Here is a 17,512-nt window from a genome sequence, read left to right on the forward strand (position 1 = left end):
TTTCCTGAAACTGACTGCTTTATCTTTTCTCAGAAGACTAGGTTGTATGAAGTCCTGCCCAAGCCACCGCTGAAAACATTCCATTTTACTCTTCTGATTTCAACGAGTGTAACAGAGCAATAGCCAAAGTGATGGATGTCGATGCTACTGAACATGCCACTCAGAGCTAAGGTAGGGAAAGAGCAGATCACAGTTTCAGCACCACTCCTGTTGCCTCTCACAGTAAATGACATGCCAAAGTCATTGTGACAATCCCTAGAAGAAATGAATACTTTAACACATCTTTAAGTGCAGATTATAGAGTTTCTCTGCCTGCCATACAGAAAAAAGAAATAGCTTAATCTGTGTAAGCTATTGTTTTATTCAGATGAGAGGTGCCAGGTAAATGCAGGATGGTTTCTGTTCCACCAGAATTCCTCACCTCCTCCCACCACTAAAACCCAGCCACGGCCATCTTCACTCACCTACAGCCTTCAAACACACCACAGACAGCCTAAAAGAGGGAAAGAAAGAGGGTAAATAAACAATTGTGGAACATTTCAACAGTGTTTGAAAACTGTTCTTATAGTTGTATACTGTGAAATTTGAAGCCTGAAACAAGAAAGCAGACAATGTAAAAAGCAATTATTTTTAACCATGCAGAAATTCTTGGATACAGTGATACTGCCCCATCTTAGGTGTGTCCTCACACTGACCTTTGTAGGGGGTTACTGATGCAGGAAGAGGTAGCGAGGAATTTGTTTGTGAACAATTTAAAGTACACCACTCATCAATCTTATTTTTGCAACAGGCCTAACCTGAAAGCATTCTTCCTTTCATTCAATGAAAGCAGAAATCCAAACCACTGCTTCTGTGCCCTTTGAATAACAAACCCCTCCAGTGGTGGACTGGGCAGAGGAAACTCACTCAGCAGAGCATTTGTAACATAAATTACCTGGCAGAGATTACATTTTAGGCTCCAGTTCTGTAAACTCCTGCTGCCTGCCTGACGCTCCACTGAGGTTTGTAGCATTCCAGTCCATTTAGAGCAAACAAAGATGAGAGCTCTAGTTCACAGCATGTGAAATTAAGTACACAATACATTTCTTTACTGCAAGCAATTATGTTTGGTACTAGCTCAGAGAACCATTCCAGGAAAAGACTTATACTCTTCTTTACTGTCTCAGATTGTATATACAATAATTCCATAGCTGCATAATTTATTTTATATGGAATATGTTTATACAAAATAAAAAGTGGTTTTCCTCTAAGAGACATTTATTTTTCTTGTGTTTGTTACCATGGTGATACTGTCTCTGTTAGAAAGCTAAATTTACATTTAAAGAGACATTTTTTAAAAGGGTAAAGGCAGATGGTTCCTAAGAGTAATTTATCTTGCTCAGAAGATTACAATTTATTTCACAGAATGTTTTGAGACTAAATTCAGTGCAACAAGCTGGGTGGTGGTTGCTGAGCCCTCAGCAGACAGGCACAGGGATGCCCCATGAACTTCCCTGTATTCCAGCTCACACATAATGCTAATCCATGCTCCTGCATGGCAGAAACACAGGGAGCAGCACAGCAATTAAATCCATGCCATGTACTTAGTCAAACCTGGCATGTCTTACTCATCTGTCTATTTCTGTCTAAGGAGGAGACTTACAGGTATCTCATTATGGGATATTTTTAACGCCCCTTCCAAAAGCCACTTAATATAGTTAAAAGTTGCTTTAAATAGTTTTTACAGTGGTTGGAAAATCATTTGTAAAGGCCACCTACCTTCTTTGATATAATACAATGTATGTATACAAACATCAATGTTGAGCTTTCACCTCTTTTACAGGTAAACAAACATTTCAACTACATTGCAGCTGTGCAATCAGTGGATGAGCAACATTTAGGAAGCCACAAGCTACTCTGTGACAGAGGGATTCAGTTCCCTGCAGTACAAGGATATGCTCCACAAAGACAACACCAGTTGCATCACATAGGTTAAAAATACAGATAGGTTGATCGCAGGGATGGGTTTTTCATAGCTTCACTCTTTTATATTCATCTATTCTAGCTGAGCCTCAAATCTAAAATATTTTGAAAAAAAAGATTTCTTTCAGTCCTGAATCATACCACATACGTTGGTAATTTTGGGACCAGAACACAGATTATGAGAGTTTATCTGTTAAAACAGCAATACAGAATGGGTGAAAATTACTATTTCTTACACTGCTCTAATGATGTTATTACCATAACTGATTATTAATTAATATGGTTGAAATGTAGAGTTTATGATACCTTCAAGTATTTAACTCTTCATCTACCTTTCCTATGCATGAGGCAACAGCAAAGGTAAGCTCTAATCTCTAAATAAAAAGCCCTTCTACCCTAATGGGCTTTAATTTGAAAGTGAATGTTGGGCAATGCTATGGATGTTTTAGGAAATCAAAGCAGCTGAAGCTTTTCCTCACATCTATTTCAGCCTCCCAGCACAGCATCTTGCTGAGGAACATGGCAAAGCCAGTTGGTGTCTAATATTGGTGTCTTAAGTTTTTTTTATTACAGCATGCAGACTGAATGCTAACAGGCCATAAGCTTATTTCTTTCAGGAATGTTTGTGTGAAATTTATTAACATTCCAAATTAGGAATGTAAAGCACCCAATTTAACAAAAAAGCAACGTTTCAAATGTATGTTTCTACCTTTTTCATTTGGTTTAACCACTATTGTTTTCAGTTTTATTACAGTTTGACATGCCTATTAAAGCTCTTGCTTCAATATGAATAAGTAGAAACCTTGGGTTTTGAATAATCTCTTTCCCTCATGTTTACAGATATGCCTGCAAGTGCAAAACCTGAAAACACACAAACTGCAACATGTTTTAAAATTCATGGTTTAAGGCATTTTTTGATGGCAGTTTCCTGATTTTCAGGGCCCTGAGAATTACAGTTAGTACTGAATTTTAAGCAAAATAGAATTTGGAATTAAAAAGGCATCTACCTAGAGTTGTAGGATGACTGCACCAAGTAGTAGAGGGGAATCCTTGCAAGCAGAGGAGTTAGCAAATGCAGCAGGCCCAGAGACTTGTTTTTCAAAACTATGAAAGAATGATGTCTAGCACTGTTAATTCCATGAGTTGTAGGTCAGGAAAAGCAGATAAGGCTGAGACAGAACTGAAAGCAATTCAGAACAGCCTTATCAATATAAAGGCAAAGCATTTTCATCACTCCAGCCTGTTTTGACTGCATCAGTCAATTCAGACAGAATCCAATTAATCTTATAAATACAAATATTAAAAGGGTACTCTGCTTACTATTTTAAAGAAAACTTACCATGCTGTGAAAAGGTTTATCATGCAACTGCTGATTTGTTTTATCAATTTTTAATGGGTTGCAATGGGTTAAGTGCCTCCCGTTCTTTCTTACCAGAAACATAAAAGCAAACCCATTAGGATTTTTTTTTCTGAAGGGAAATGTGATCTGAAGCGGAAGGGGAAAGTTCAGAACAGCTCCATCTGAGACTTGCTCCTGGCAGCACTTGTGTGTCCATCCTACCTTATTGCTTCCATTTGCAGTTGAAAGCATTTAAAATGTGGCCCCCACAAGGGCAAGCTGAGGCAACAGAGGAGCTCATTTCCAGCCCAGGAGGCCCTCACAAAGTGCTGTACCTGTCACTTTCCTGCTGCTGTGTTGATAAGCTATAGGCAGAAATGTCTGACATGTAAGATAGAAATGTCTGACGTGTTGCATGTGGACCTTCAAACATTACCCTGTAGCTAAGTGTAACCATACCAGTACATCCCACTAGGGCAGTCCAGCAGAGAGGTTTGTATTGTTATTTCTCCCATGTTCCCATTGTGTCTAGGAGTGACATTAAAGCTGTTGAACTGTTCAAAAGCTGCACCTGAATGTTTCAGTAAATATACACCTCCCTCATGAGAGCAGACCCATTTTAAATGGTGAGCTACACATAATCTGGCATCTGATGATGCACTCTTTGGGATTTGAAATCTGTATAGAGAGACAGACACCAAAGCCATATTATTCCTTCCTGTCTGGGCAGTATCATCTCAGCTATATTCCATCACTACTTGTGATGCCTCACATTTAATAATTATAGCAATCTGCTGGAGATTGTTTCTAAATACACCTTCTGCTTTTGATGTTTGTGATCCCTGTGGAAAGCTTACGTTATTTTATAGTCTGCTGACTAAGCTCATGTGCACACCAGCTGCATTTTATCAGGGAACAATGACTGCTTTTTGAACTGACTGATGGATTTTACTTAAAATGAAGAGGAGCTATACCTTCTTCAGCAACACTTGGAATGGTGTTCAGCACCATTTCTATTTGCAGAATGTCAGTCTCTCCAGATAAACAGTGCTTGTTCAACATGGCCACAAGCCCAAAACATAGCTTAGAAACAGAAAGGACCCAAAGTTTTTCTGCTGCATAAGGAAAAAAGATCACCCCCTGTCATTTGGAGAGATGTCTTGTCCTACCTGTTCCTAAAGCCTTTCAACAGCAATTACACACCTTTTCTTAACTATGCTTACTAGTCCTTCATTATCCTACTGGGAAGCTTTTCCTTGTATCAAAGTTAAGCTGAGTCAAGGAGTATTCAGCAGTTACCCTGCCTCCCCCAAGTATGGCAGGAAAAATGTTAATTTCCTTTGCAGCACCCTAAAAAACTCAACCGAATACTTATGTATCAAATCTTCCTTGGAATAAAGAATTCCTTATGGGATATTTTCTAGTCCTTTTGATTCCTTTTTTAATCAAACTTTCTTGAAATGCAGAGCCCAGACCCATACACAGAGCTTGACAGGAGAGTGATCAGCACCAAGAGCTGAAGGACTACCTGGTACATTATCCAGCAACTCAAAAGGCTGCCAGCAAAGGACACCAGGCTATCAGGTTTCCCTTTTCTTGTTTCCCACACTCTCAGGGCAGCACAGCATGATCAGCTGGGACAGATACTCAGGGGAACCTCTGCTGTGAGGCAAGATGGCAATTCCTATGTGCAGCCCCAAGTCAGCCTTTAGCCAGCTGACCCCAATCTGCCTTGCTTTCTCATTCCAAGACAGGTCTGCTCAAAACTGCTAACCAATAAATGCATTTAAGGAAGCTGTTTTGTTAAACAATATTCTGATTTGTTTTTCCTTGGAGCTATGTTTTCTGCCTTCTCATTACTTGGGTTCTTTTTTCCCCCCAAGTGTTATCTCTCTGCATTCTCCCCTGAACTGGGGAAAAGGTCTCTCTAGACTTGAAAACTGGAAGGGAATATCAAATCATTTCATCCAACTTAAACCCTAGACACAGAATCATTAATTCATGTGTTGTGTCAGATAACCTTTGTTTCCTAGAAGCAGTGCTGCCGGCAAAGGATATTGATTTGAAGGCATCAGAACATCAATTCTTTTTTTTAATTTTCACCAGTAATTTTTTTTTCCTCTTGAAAACACTAGGCCCCTACTTTGAAACTTTGAATTTACCTTTAGTTTCCAGTTTAGGTTCCTGCTATGCTTTAAGTGATAGATTAGACGTCTTTCTCACTCATTAGGTCTCCACAAGGATTAATGCATGCATAAGTCACATTTCAGTCTCTTGAAAAATTAAACAGCAAGTTTCTTGGAATTTTTTTTTTTGTCCCTAAATTCTTTATGGTAGATTCCTAGCTCTAAGCCCAAATTTGTCCAGTATTTTCATATGCTGAACTTAGTAACCACATTTCTGTTAACTTCACAAACTTTCTGTTTGAATGGCATAAGATAATAAATCTGCCACCCTCTTTTTTCTTTTGTTCTCATTAACAGAGAAAATGTTCTTGGGTGCTCATATTCAATTCTTTGTCCTCTGATCCAGGCACCTGCCTTGCGTGCTGCTTCTCAAACTCCTGGCTACCAGTCTGAATGTTTTGTTGATGTCTGTTCTTGGAGGGCTCACCTAACACAAAAAAAACCTTGCTAACAGAGCCCAGGTCATTAAACACCCCCACTAAGACGCTGTTGTCCCTTACTGGAAGTTAAGAGAGTTAGCATAAGATTTGCCAAGATTCTTCAAAGAAAGGGGATGGACCCCAAAGGCATGGCTGGATAGGAGCACCCATGTCTCCTCACTCCTGCAAGCACAACAAGGACAACTCCTGCTGTGCCACCGGACTGCCCTCCCTTCCTCCCCACCTCTGAAAAAGCCTCCCAGTCTTGTCCTGAGGTGCAAAATCAAAGCATGTTTCTGTAATGATATATCACAATCATATAGAGGGTGCAGCAGATCAACAGCAAAACAGGATCAACAGCCCTTATACAGTCTCTAACTTTCAATTTGCAAAGCTTCTAGAGGCAGCATTCATGTCCACCCTGCAAGAAACAAGTCCTTGCTTCTTGCTATACAGAGTGACTCAAGTCAGCACTGAAGAAAATAAAGATTACCTAGAAAAAAAAAGTTGGCACTTGGGCTTGTTTTCTTGTTCAACATAGCCAAAACCAGCAGATACACACAGAAAAACATCTCTTACAGAAATTTCTACAAAACATCTCTACACAGAAATTTGTTTCTGCCTAAAAGATTTTTTCCCATTTTCTGTGGCAAGGAAGTCACCCTTGAGTCTTCTTCTCTGTTATTTGAGTAGAACATTGCCAGCCAACAGAATACATTTCTATGTAGTCTTCTGTAGTACTCTAAGGACACAAGTGCAAGCTGTTTAATACATTAGCAATAATTGTCAAAGGTTTGAAGCCTCTCTGGGGAGCAGCAGGAGTTTTGCACATGGATTTTTACACTGCCAGAAATCCCTAGCAGTGTGTGTTACTATCCACTCAGAAGGCAGCCTGAAAAGTCTCTCATACTCAAAACTCTGCCACCTTTGCTTTCCAACTAGCCTTTTAGTTCTGAGCAAAGTTGACTCTGAGAAAGGGAGCACAGACAGTCTTTCAGCCTGTCTAGACATTGTGGATGCTGAATGTTTAATAGCCTGGTAGAGCATAGTTGGATTAGAGCAGTAGAAAGTGATGAAGGCAGGAAAAACAATAGGCAGAACTTCTGGTTTAACAGGCATAAATGCACCATGTCTGTAGATGCTCTGAGCTGGTAGCCTGCAGGTGGCTAGGAAAAAATCTTGATGTCAAACACATTCTGTCTAGACAAATCAGAGCTTCACCTTTTTTGCATACCCCTTGGCTCCCAGAATTCACTAGAAATAAATGTTGGACATCAAAATCTACACAAAAGGCAATCTCCAGCAAGCCAAAAATGACAACCAGTAGCTGGTTTGTTTTGGCTTCCTTTCACACAGTATAAACATACAGACACAGTTCTTCCACATACTCTTTTTTCATCCTCTCACACATTTTGGTAAATAATCTATCAAGATAAATGAAACCTGAATTTAAAAAACCCTGACAAAACTAAAGTGCAACCTAAAATTCAGGACCTTCAGCAGCTCATCTCTGGAGTACTTAGGACCACAAATTACACAAATGATGGATGCTCCTCCTTAAATGAGCACTAATTGTGGATAGCTGAATTAAAAATAAAGTCACCTTTATGGTTTTGAGTGGCTTTAATGTTTATGGTTGACCTACTGGGTTCATAAGCATAAAACAAGTACTCAAGTTTCACCAGTATGGAGCAAGTCTTGTAGCTTATGCAAACGCTGGAAGGAGGACATGAATACCTTCCCTCACTTTATTTCCCTGCAGATGAGCTGCATCACAACTGTGAGCACCACTAAATCTCTCTTGCATCAATTAATTCAGTCATCAATTGGTTCAGGAGTTATCAAACCTGTGCTTTCAGACCTCTTTTTTGTCTCAAGAAAGTTAACTTAAGCAACATGAAACACAAGTGGTAAATTGCTGGGTTGTAACTTAGAGGGCTCAAAGCAGTTATGATGTAAGAAAATCGGAGTCAACACAAGGCTCTGAGGTGGTGCTTATTGCAACCATTTCCTTGAACTTCCATTTCATCTTTCCATCAACATTCATTGCAAACAAGAAAGACACTGGATTTGCATTGCATTTGGTCATATGAGAGTCACAAATTACAGATTTAATAAGAGTCATTTAAGGCCTCCTCCTGGGAAGGGAACATCTCTCCCCAGCCCAGCCATGCAGGCTGGCTCATCACCTGCCTTGGACCTTGACCTTTCTGAATCATGTCAATGCTGAGTGCAGTCAAGTCTGCTTCAGGTAAATAGCCACTGGGATTACAGAGCCATCAGACATGGCTTGATGGCCTTTTCTGAGGCCCATGTTAATGCAGTGCTTCTAAACACAGGCCAGACCATGCTGGGGAATATTCTGCATAATATATTCTCATGATTACAGTTGCAACTTGTTTTGTAATTTGGGGTCATCTTTTTAAGGTATGGTCAAATAATGAATATTTACAGGTAGCTACTGCTGCAACTTAGTAATGCCAAAACAAAGTTCTAGGAGCATCATTTTGATCAAAAGTGAAAAGATGAAAGGGAGGAGGGATATAGAGCACCAAGAGAAGAAGATATATCTTCAGTTACTTTAATTTCACCTTTAATTTACTTTAAGTTACTTTAATTTTGCCTCACTTAAGCTACTTCTGATATTTAAGATACGTATTTTGGTTTCATATTCTGAAAGTAGGATCAGTATCTAAACATAGAAAGGGTGGCACAGTCCTCCTGCTGGTACCCAGTAGGTTCTTGGTTTAGGACCCAACAGCAAGAGCAAGCCCATCCTCAGAACACTCACTGAAAGGAGGCAGGTCTTCTGCAGACCTGTACAGTGCATGCACAGTGCATGGAAACACCTGTACATACTTTACTAAAATGTCTTCAGCAGGTCTTGTATTTTGAGTATTTTTTAATATTAAAAATTTGCACATGCTAAAGTAATTGTTCCTTTGGATTCCTGCATATCATACTACAAAATAGTATGGGACAGGACCAGATAAGTTCCTGTATAGATAAAAATTCAAAAATAGTAATTTCTCTGAGTAGAAGTTTCAGGTTCAAAAGTCATATGCAACAGGAAAATAATGATACAAAATGTGGTTGAGCATCAGTCACCCTGGGAACAACAGCAATGCACATACCTGCAACTACTGAGGACTAAGCACATCTTTCTCCACTAATCCTTTCCAAAGCTGTTTTTCCCCATACAGTCATGTTTACTGTCAGTGGTGCTTCAGCTACAGAGTTCATGCTTTTCTAAGTTTTACCTGCAATTGGGACTTACCTCAATGAGAAAAACATCTCCCTGGTTGGTACACTAGAGTAGCTGGTGCTTGCATTCGGAGTTTATTTACTGAAGACAAACATTTTCTGTTGGCTGAACTTCAGACAACTGGGCAAGAGGAACCAGTTTCTGCTTCCACCTTTTCCAGTAGGCACTGCAGGAGCAACAGCAAGGATACAAATGTAGGAAGCAGGTCCCAACACTTCTGGAATGGGAATCTGTGGAAGGTAACTTAGGGAGAGATTTGGATTCCTTTGGTGCCACAAAAATCAATAACAAGTGTAATACACATTTAATACTAATCAGGGTGTTATTTATACAAATAGCTGGAATTTATATAAAATAAATAGCTACCATTTATACAAATGGTTGCTGAAACCTTTTTTCAAAGGCAAAACAGAGGAGCCACCTTTTTGCAGTGGTGCCCAGGGAAAGGGCAAGAGGCAATGAGCACAGGCTGAAATACAGGAAATTCCATTTGAACTTAAGAAAATACTTTTTCCACTATGATAGATTGCACAGAGAGACTCAAGTCTCCAGCCTTGAGGAAATATTTAAAGCTTGGCTGGACTTAGCCCCAAGGAGCCTGCTGTAGGTGGCCCTGCTCTGAGCAGGGAGGGGTCAGGGCAGACAATGTCCAGAGGTTCCTTTCAGCCTCAGCCAGTTCATGACTCCAGGACAACCTTCTCATTCAGTTAAGTGACACAGCAACAGCCAAACAATCTACTGCTCTTAAAGCCAAGAAGACATGCAAGTCCCCTCTCATCTCTATGCTTATGTAGGTTTGTGCCTTTTCAGATTGTCATTATAAGAGGTGATGTTTCATTACAGTTCTGGCAGTAAGGGCAGACTTAAATCAATTGCCTTTATAGGGTCAATTTCAAATGTCGCCTGAACAAATGTGACAGACAGACCCTGGAACACTTCTAATGAGAACAGGAAATTAATCAAAGAAGTTACTGGCTGAGTACAAAATTTGTGATAGCTTTAATTGGGATAACAGTGCCAGGAAAAATACAAAAGTACCACTGCTTGATCAGCACAGAATCAGTAACATAATTTGTTTACACCCTGTGCCAGACAACACTATGAAATATAAAGACCTAACCCTTACCAAAGAGATAAATATTGTTAAATAATAGCTATTACTAATTGCAGAACACAGCTGACACTAATTTGTTATCCTTTCCTGATACAAAAACTCAACAAGACAGGCAGCTGGAATACAGGAAAGAAACCTGTGTGTCAGTTCTAAGCCAATTGGCAGACAATTTGCTGGCAGGAAGAAAGAACAAGCATGGCATAAAAATATTCACCAGACAAATTTGTTAAAAGAGTGCTTACCATGTGGTATGCATTGTTACTGTTTTAGACAAAACTGGCAAACAATTATACTTGGTGAGATAAAGATATAGGGGAAATACTGCAATTGCATTAAGAAAATGCAAAGGAATTTGGATAGCAGAGTAGTAAATGAGGCTGAGAAAAGATGTTATGGAAATCTCAAAAAGTAACTATTTTTTTTCTTATGCCCTTAAGAGCTTTTTTCCTACCTCATTTTCAGAAAGGCCCAACCATCTTCCTATTAAGATCTTCTCTTCCCCAGACAAGCATAAGGAATGTTGTCATATTCCCCATCTAGTACACTTTAGTGGTAGCTGAAATCAGCTGTTTCTTACTTCAGCTTTAGACCTTTTCTAAAGCTGAAACATTGTCATATTCCCCATCTAGTACACTTCAATGGTAGCTGAAATCAGCTTTTCTTACCTCAGCTTTAGACCTTTCCTAAAGCCCAAAGTCTCCCATTTGTTTCTTATTGTGCATATTGTAGAGCAGCATTGAAAACCATTTCCTTACCACAACCATCACCTGTTTTAGTTATATGAGGATAAGCAATACCAGCATCCAAGCAAATTCAGTCCAAAGGTGCTGTTAACAGGAGCTCCTGCTTTTGAAGGGGGCACCACCCCAACACAAATCATAGAGAAGCTAGAGCTTCAGAAGGGAGGAAGCTTCCTGCACTGCAGCGCCAGTACAACTCTTAATAGTTTTTTTTTAAAAATACATCATAAGCTTTAAAATAAATATTAAGAAATTTATGTACGGAACAGTAATAAGATCAGACAAGTTCTATTCCAAGTACTTCAGTGCAGTATTTGTGGGGTGCTGTGGAGACCTTTAACAACTCAGGAGGCAGAAAACTCCAGCCAGATATAGTTGTACGTTTTCCTTTCTTTTATCTTTGCTACACAATATCCTAGTGATCTTCAGTGAGGATAAGAACTCAACCCACCTCCCAGTTAATTCAAAGAAGATCTGTGAATTTACTTCGGTGTTGAATATACCCTGCTCTTTTTATCAGTAACAGTATCTACTCATGAAATGAGCTACTTAAACACCTTTCATCCAACACAGATATTCCTCTACAATACTCTGGGAAACTTTAGTACATCTTAAAACTGAGATACAAGTCTGACATAGAAGCAATAACTGCCTTAACATGGCTGTTTGTGATCTCAGGGATTTTCTTTTTAGTACTACCCATCTGCTAACCTTCAAAAGCCACTAATTGTAAAAGCACAGAGATACCAAGAGCCAAGCACTTAACATTAGGTAAAAAATACACACAAGATAATGCACAAAGCTGCTGCCCCAGGAGCCCATGTGAGAGAAGCGCACACTTCCACACACACACCTATCCTTCCAGTTGATAATACCCCAACAGCAGAAAAAGCCTTACTGACTGACCTTTATGCAGCTTAGGTGTGAGTGGGGAGGAAGCACCACTAGAAGCAAAGGTGCATGGGAAGGTGATTAACTAATTTAAAGGGTGATTGGGTTCAGGTTTTCCGTGTGAGTGATTGATAACAGAAAAGAGCATTGTAGCTGGGAGCAGCCTAAGGTAAGCCAGGCCTTTTCAGGAGTACCATCAGCAGTGCTGAGGCTGCTCAGGTTCTGAGTAAGCTCGGTCTCTTCTGGTGTTTTGTTCTGTAGGTGGATCCCCTCAGCTAAATAAAACTTTGTTCTCAGTTCTTGTTCTGCTTTCTGGGCATTATAGTGTATGCTGAGGGAGAGCTGTTATGGGCTGACTGATATGCCTAAAGCTCAGTCTGATTCTTGAGAAGAACCAAGCCTCAGGCTGGCATCAGCAGCAAGATGAAAAGCAGGAAAGAAACTTGAGTGGAAATTTAATATTGCCAGAAGGCCACAAAAATATCATACCAGTGCTGCTGTGCATCATCCTTGCTCTTAATGCTTGCACCTGGGTTGAGTGACCAGTAGAAATGGCATCTTCCATCTGTGCTTTGAAGAAACTGAGAACGTTTTTCTCCAAACAAATTCAAACAAGTTGTTTTAGATGGAGACATTATCTGATAAGGCCAAAGCAGGGCCATGCAGTTTCACCTTAGGAATTAAATCCTTAAGTATTCAAGGAAAGGTGGAGACTGAAAGCCTTGTGATCTGTTCCCCCACCCTCTGCATTTTACCTCTACAGGATGTAAACCCATCAGCAGGAGGAGGGTCTGTTTGTCCTACACCAAGGTGTAGTGCTGGTCTAATGGTGATTTACCCTCAGGCTGCATTTAAAAAGCGCTTGAAGGTGATGCCATCCCCAGCAGGAGGGAGTCGGCCAACCCCGGGGCAGGGTCAAGGGGTGAGCACATCCCAGCAGCTCCAGGTCTGAGCAGAACCCACCTCTGCAACCTCATCGGGCTCAGTGTGTATTTAAATCAGATGTGGGGTTCCCAGGAGTTCTGTTTGCTGCCTCAAGTGTAAGGCAGTGGTTAAGGAGGCCAGGGGTTGTACAGGGATAGATTGATATCTTAAGATGTCAGCAAGCTTCTGAGGAAGAGAATGTATTGAAGGCTGTGTTTATTCAAAATGTTCAACCTTTTTTTTTGGTGCCATCTCATTAGCTGGAACAGAAGGAAATGCTGGAATAGGAATATGTTGTGTTCATCTGTTCTAGGCTATAAATTGACTGTGAAACATCACATGGAGGCTCAGTAGAGCTCCTTGCTGTTGTCAGTATTGATGGAGTGGCACCCTGTGAAAGACAATGTTTTCTTTTGCAGATATGGTTGGAATGATTCACAAATGCAGTTAACTTAAATCTTCCTCCTTTGTGTGCTGTAGCAACAGCTGGAATGGTATTAAAGAAGTCCTGAGGATGAAACCTGGACACGGTGGGGTGCTCTATTCACCTCCAGTGTAAATATAGCAGAAAATTTGCAGCTTTTTTACAACTGTGAAAGCCAAGAGACAGGAAAATATTAGGAGTGGTCAGTTGACAGACCCAGATGGAGAGTGACTGTAGACAGCTGGAGATGCAATAGATCACCACACAGGATGTTAGTGGTAGAGCTGGGGAGGTAATGCCACAAACCACAACTTTTACTCTCTTTCACTTTTGTGCCTCCAGGTGTTCAATGCAGCCTTTGCATCTACATTAAATAGCTGTCTTTAAAGAATCACACCTTCTCACTGATTCTATGTCCCATTCAGTGTTCAAGGACTTCCTCACAACTCAAATAACTGTGCTTTCAAGGAGGATGTGTTAAGAAAAGCCCATGGACTCTCTGTAGAAGACACTTGGAAATCAAAAATTGGCTTTGTATCAGAAATAACTGATGTTTGATGAAGAATTTGTTTTCTCTTGGCTATGAATTTTAAAGTTACAAAACTCTTAAACCAGCCTGTTAAATGTAGATGCTTAATTTTCTGCTGCGGAACACTGGAAAACATTAAATGTGGCTTTCCAAATTTCCAAGGAATTATAAATTCAGAAGAAACTGGTGGTCCTAAGGAAAGGTAAGATAGATCTAGAAGTATATAGCACATATTTGAGAAAGAATTAGTTCAGTATTAATTCTGCTTAAGAGCTGTGACACTGACAAGTCATTTCGTCTTTTTCTCTCCATTTTTCTTCCTGTAAAATGGAAATAATAATTTCTAAATATGTCATTTATCTGTATGGAGAAGGTGCAATTACTACTAGTACAGTCTGTGCTTCATTTCAACCAAGAAGTTAGAAAAAAGCTCTCAGTAAATATCTTGATTTTGCACCTAACCAATGTGTGTACTTTCAGGGAAAAAGAGGTAAGTTTGTCCACAGTCAATTTCCCAAGAGAAGCTCTTCTTCCCTGGGGCTCAGCCTAGAGCTCTTTTGCTTTATTCTTTGGTGGACTTCTCCAGCCTGAAGGTGTCAGCTCTATTTTGTTGTTGCCTATGGGTATCTGGCTCTGGGTGTTGCTCCTGAGCTCCAGGAGGATGATTCCTCTGGTCTTTTCAGAGTAATCTACAAGAAGAGGCTTCCTTACACCACTTTTTTCAGAAGATACATCAATTCATAACATCCCTAATCCTTTAAATCCTGTGAATTTTGACTTTTCAGTTCAAATATTCCTTAATATTTATCAATCAAATAAGGGAGGTGTTGCTTTGAAAGGGGAGTTAATGTATTGGTTTGATGCTTGCAAAGGCTTCTGAAAAAGGAAGAAATCCTACTGGAGTGTGATAGGGCACAGACTGTTTAAAAAGTTCATGTCTAAGCTATTTTCAGGCCTTGGCCCACAGCACCATGACTTTGTTTTGTTGAAGACACAGGTTCTGAGTTGATTTCTAGTTGATTTACTCATATCCTGAGCATTTAGTGCTCTCCTAATTTCTTCACAGAGAAACAAAGACAGAAGGAAGCAGCAAAGATGAAATGGGTAAGCAAAGAGAGACCAAGAAAATAAGTTGCTGGAGGTGGAAAATGTCCAGCAATCTGTGGGTCTTGTATGCTGATCCACCTGAACATAGTAATTTTGACCTTCCTGAAGCACCTATGGGTTAAAAAAGCTGCTCCAAGATGAATAAATGAAAGAAGAGCTGAGGTGTGGGTTGCTGGGGAGTGGAGCTGCCCTGCAATATGTCAAGGCTTTCCCTGGTCCTGCTCAGTGGTGTTGTGGGGAACAGGGCAAACCCTGCCCATCTCACCTGGCATCTGGGAACTGAGAGCTAACCATGGGAATTGCCACCTAAATGTCAATGGTATTTGATCTTACTGATATTTTCAGGTGATTAACAACTATAAAATGGTTCTGCATTGAACAATAGCCTTCTGTGAATTCTAATCTATACTAAAACATTATTCTAGTGTCAGCGCCTTGAAATGAATTTTTGGAACAAATTAAAAATATTTGATTCTTAACAGTTTGTTATTCTGTGATAAATTCACAAGTTCAGTCTATTAGAGGCATGTAAATTGGCATTTTGGGGTATATTTTGTTTTATTGCACATTAATGTCATTTAATTGTAGAGTTCAATAATATCTGAAATTACTCTTTGATTAAACAAGAGGGAATGAATACAGGAACTTTGATATTATTAATATTTATTTAATCAGTTTTGAAACTTCTTCTTATTCCCTTTATGGATAACTGCCCAGTACTTACATAATTTTTGTTCTTTCTGTAAGACTGCAGTACACTTTTGTTGGTTGTAGCATTACCTTGGAACATGAATAAAGATTTCATTTAGCTCAAATGCATTATGGTTGTGCTTCTAAAGAGCACAGCTCCATCCATTGCAGCTTCTAAAGAGCACAGCTCCATCCATTGCAGACTGGGATGCCAGGCATCTATAGGTTCCATTATAAATGTTATGTCTTGTAAATTATTCTAATCCTGTGAACAAACTTGTCATGGTGAATGATGAATTGGTTTCTTTTTTTTTTTGTTTGTTTTCTGTTAATTAACTTCTCTTGTACCAGAAGTTATTTGTTTCACTAAAATATACAGGAATGTGAGAAGCTGGCAATCTTGATTTATGGCTTTCACCTCATAATCTATTTTTCAAAAATGCACTATTCAAATTTGCTTTTAGTGCTAGATGAGAGATCATTAACCTGCTCTCTTGAGGGCAAGCAAAGGCAGGCAGAAGTTCAGGAAAGCTACACCTCCAGATAACGTGAAGGAAAAACTCTTTCAATGCAAACATGGCATTGCCACAGCATGGCTACAGGAGCCATGGAAAGAACAACAAACCCAGAGCCCCTGCTCCAGAATGTGGCTGCACGGCTGCTCAGCTGCTCTCAGCTCCTGTGGGTCTCTGAGCTCACTTCTTGGATATGCACTGTTTGCTGGCATCCAGCAGAACTCAACAGTGCCTTCTGGAGCCGAAGTGTTGTGTCCCTGAAAGCCTCTGAGGGATTAAACTGACATTGCATTCCCGGGGAGTTCTGTCGTCTGCATTAGGGGAAGGTGGATGTATTGGATGGGTGTCTTTGTGGAACTCCCCAACAGATTGACTTCAGGGAGAAGGTGCTGCAGGAGCCTGACCTGCTCCTGCCTCTCCCAAACCCTGCAGGGCTGGGACAGCAGCGTGCTGATGCCTGGCTCTTGGGGTACCTTGCCAGCCTGGGCTCCCACAGAATCACAGAATGGGTCAGGCTCGAAGGGACCACAGGGGAGCACTGGTCCAACCTCCCTGCTTAGCAGGGTTCTGTCCAGGCAGGTCCAGAGTATCTCCAGCGAGGCAGACTGCACCCTCCCCGGACAATCTGTTCCAGTGTCATTAGCACAGTGAAGAAGTTCTTTCTTTTCTTCTGGTGGAACTTGCAGTGCATCACAGCCACACCTTGCCTGTCGCTTGTGTCCTATCGCCTGGTGCCACCGGGGAGAGCCTGGTTCCATCTTCCCGGTACCCCGCCTTCGCACATTTATGCGCATTAATGAGGTCTCGGAGTGGTGCGCCTTGAGCAGGGTGTGGGCGAGCCCGCGGAGGACGGACAGCGCTTCTTCCATCGAGGGAAGAACCCCGGAGAGGCCGTGCCCGAGCTGTCGCCGTGGCACCGGAGGCAGGGAGCGGGTACACCGCCAGTGTCCGATCACCGCGGGGCTGCTCTCGGGGGGCTCCGCGGGGGCAGGTGAGGGTCGTGCTGCCCCGGCCGGGGCTGGGCAGGGGGCGACGGGACGCGCCCCCGCGGGGTCCCGGTGCCACCCCGGCGCCCGCGGACTCTTTGCCGCGGGGCGGCCGCTAGCCCCGCGCTGCCTGGCGGAGGGAGACGTCGCGCGGCGTCGGTCTCCATGGCAGTGGGGTTGCGTGGGCGGAGTGGTCGGGGCCGCAGCGCGGCGGGCGGGCGCGCGCGGGAGCGAGGGAGGGAGGAGGTGAGGGAGGGCGCGCGCACCCCCGGCCCGCCCCCGCCCCTCGCTCGCTGTTTGTGTCGGGCTGTGGCGGCGGCGGCGCGGCCGAGGGGCTCCGACCCTCCCGCCGCTGCGAGCCCGAGAGCCCCGCGCCCGTCCCCGCCCCACGCCCGCCATGCGCGGCCCCTAGAGCAGCGGG

Source organism: Ammospiza caudacuta, chromosome 9 (assembly GCF_027887145.1).
Source record: "Ammospiza caudacuta isolate bAmmCau1 chromosome 9, bAmmCau1.pri, whole genome shotgun sequence".
Lineage (NCBI taxonomy): Eukaryota > Metazoa > Chordata > Aves > Passeriformes > Passerellidae > Ammospiza > Ammospiza caudacuta.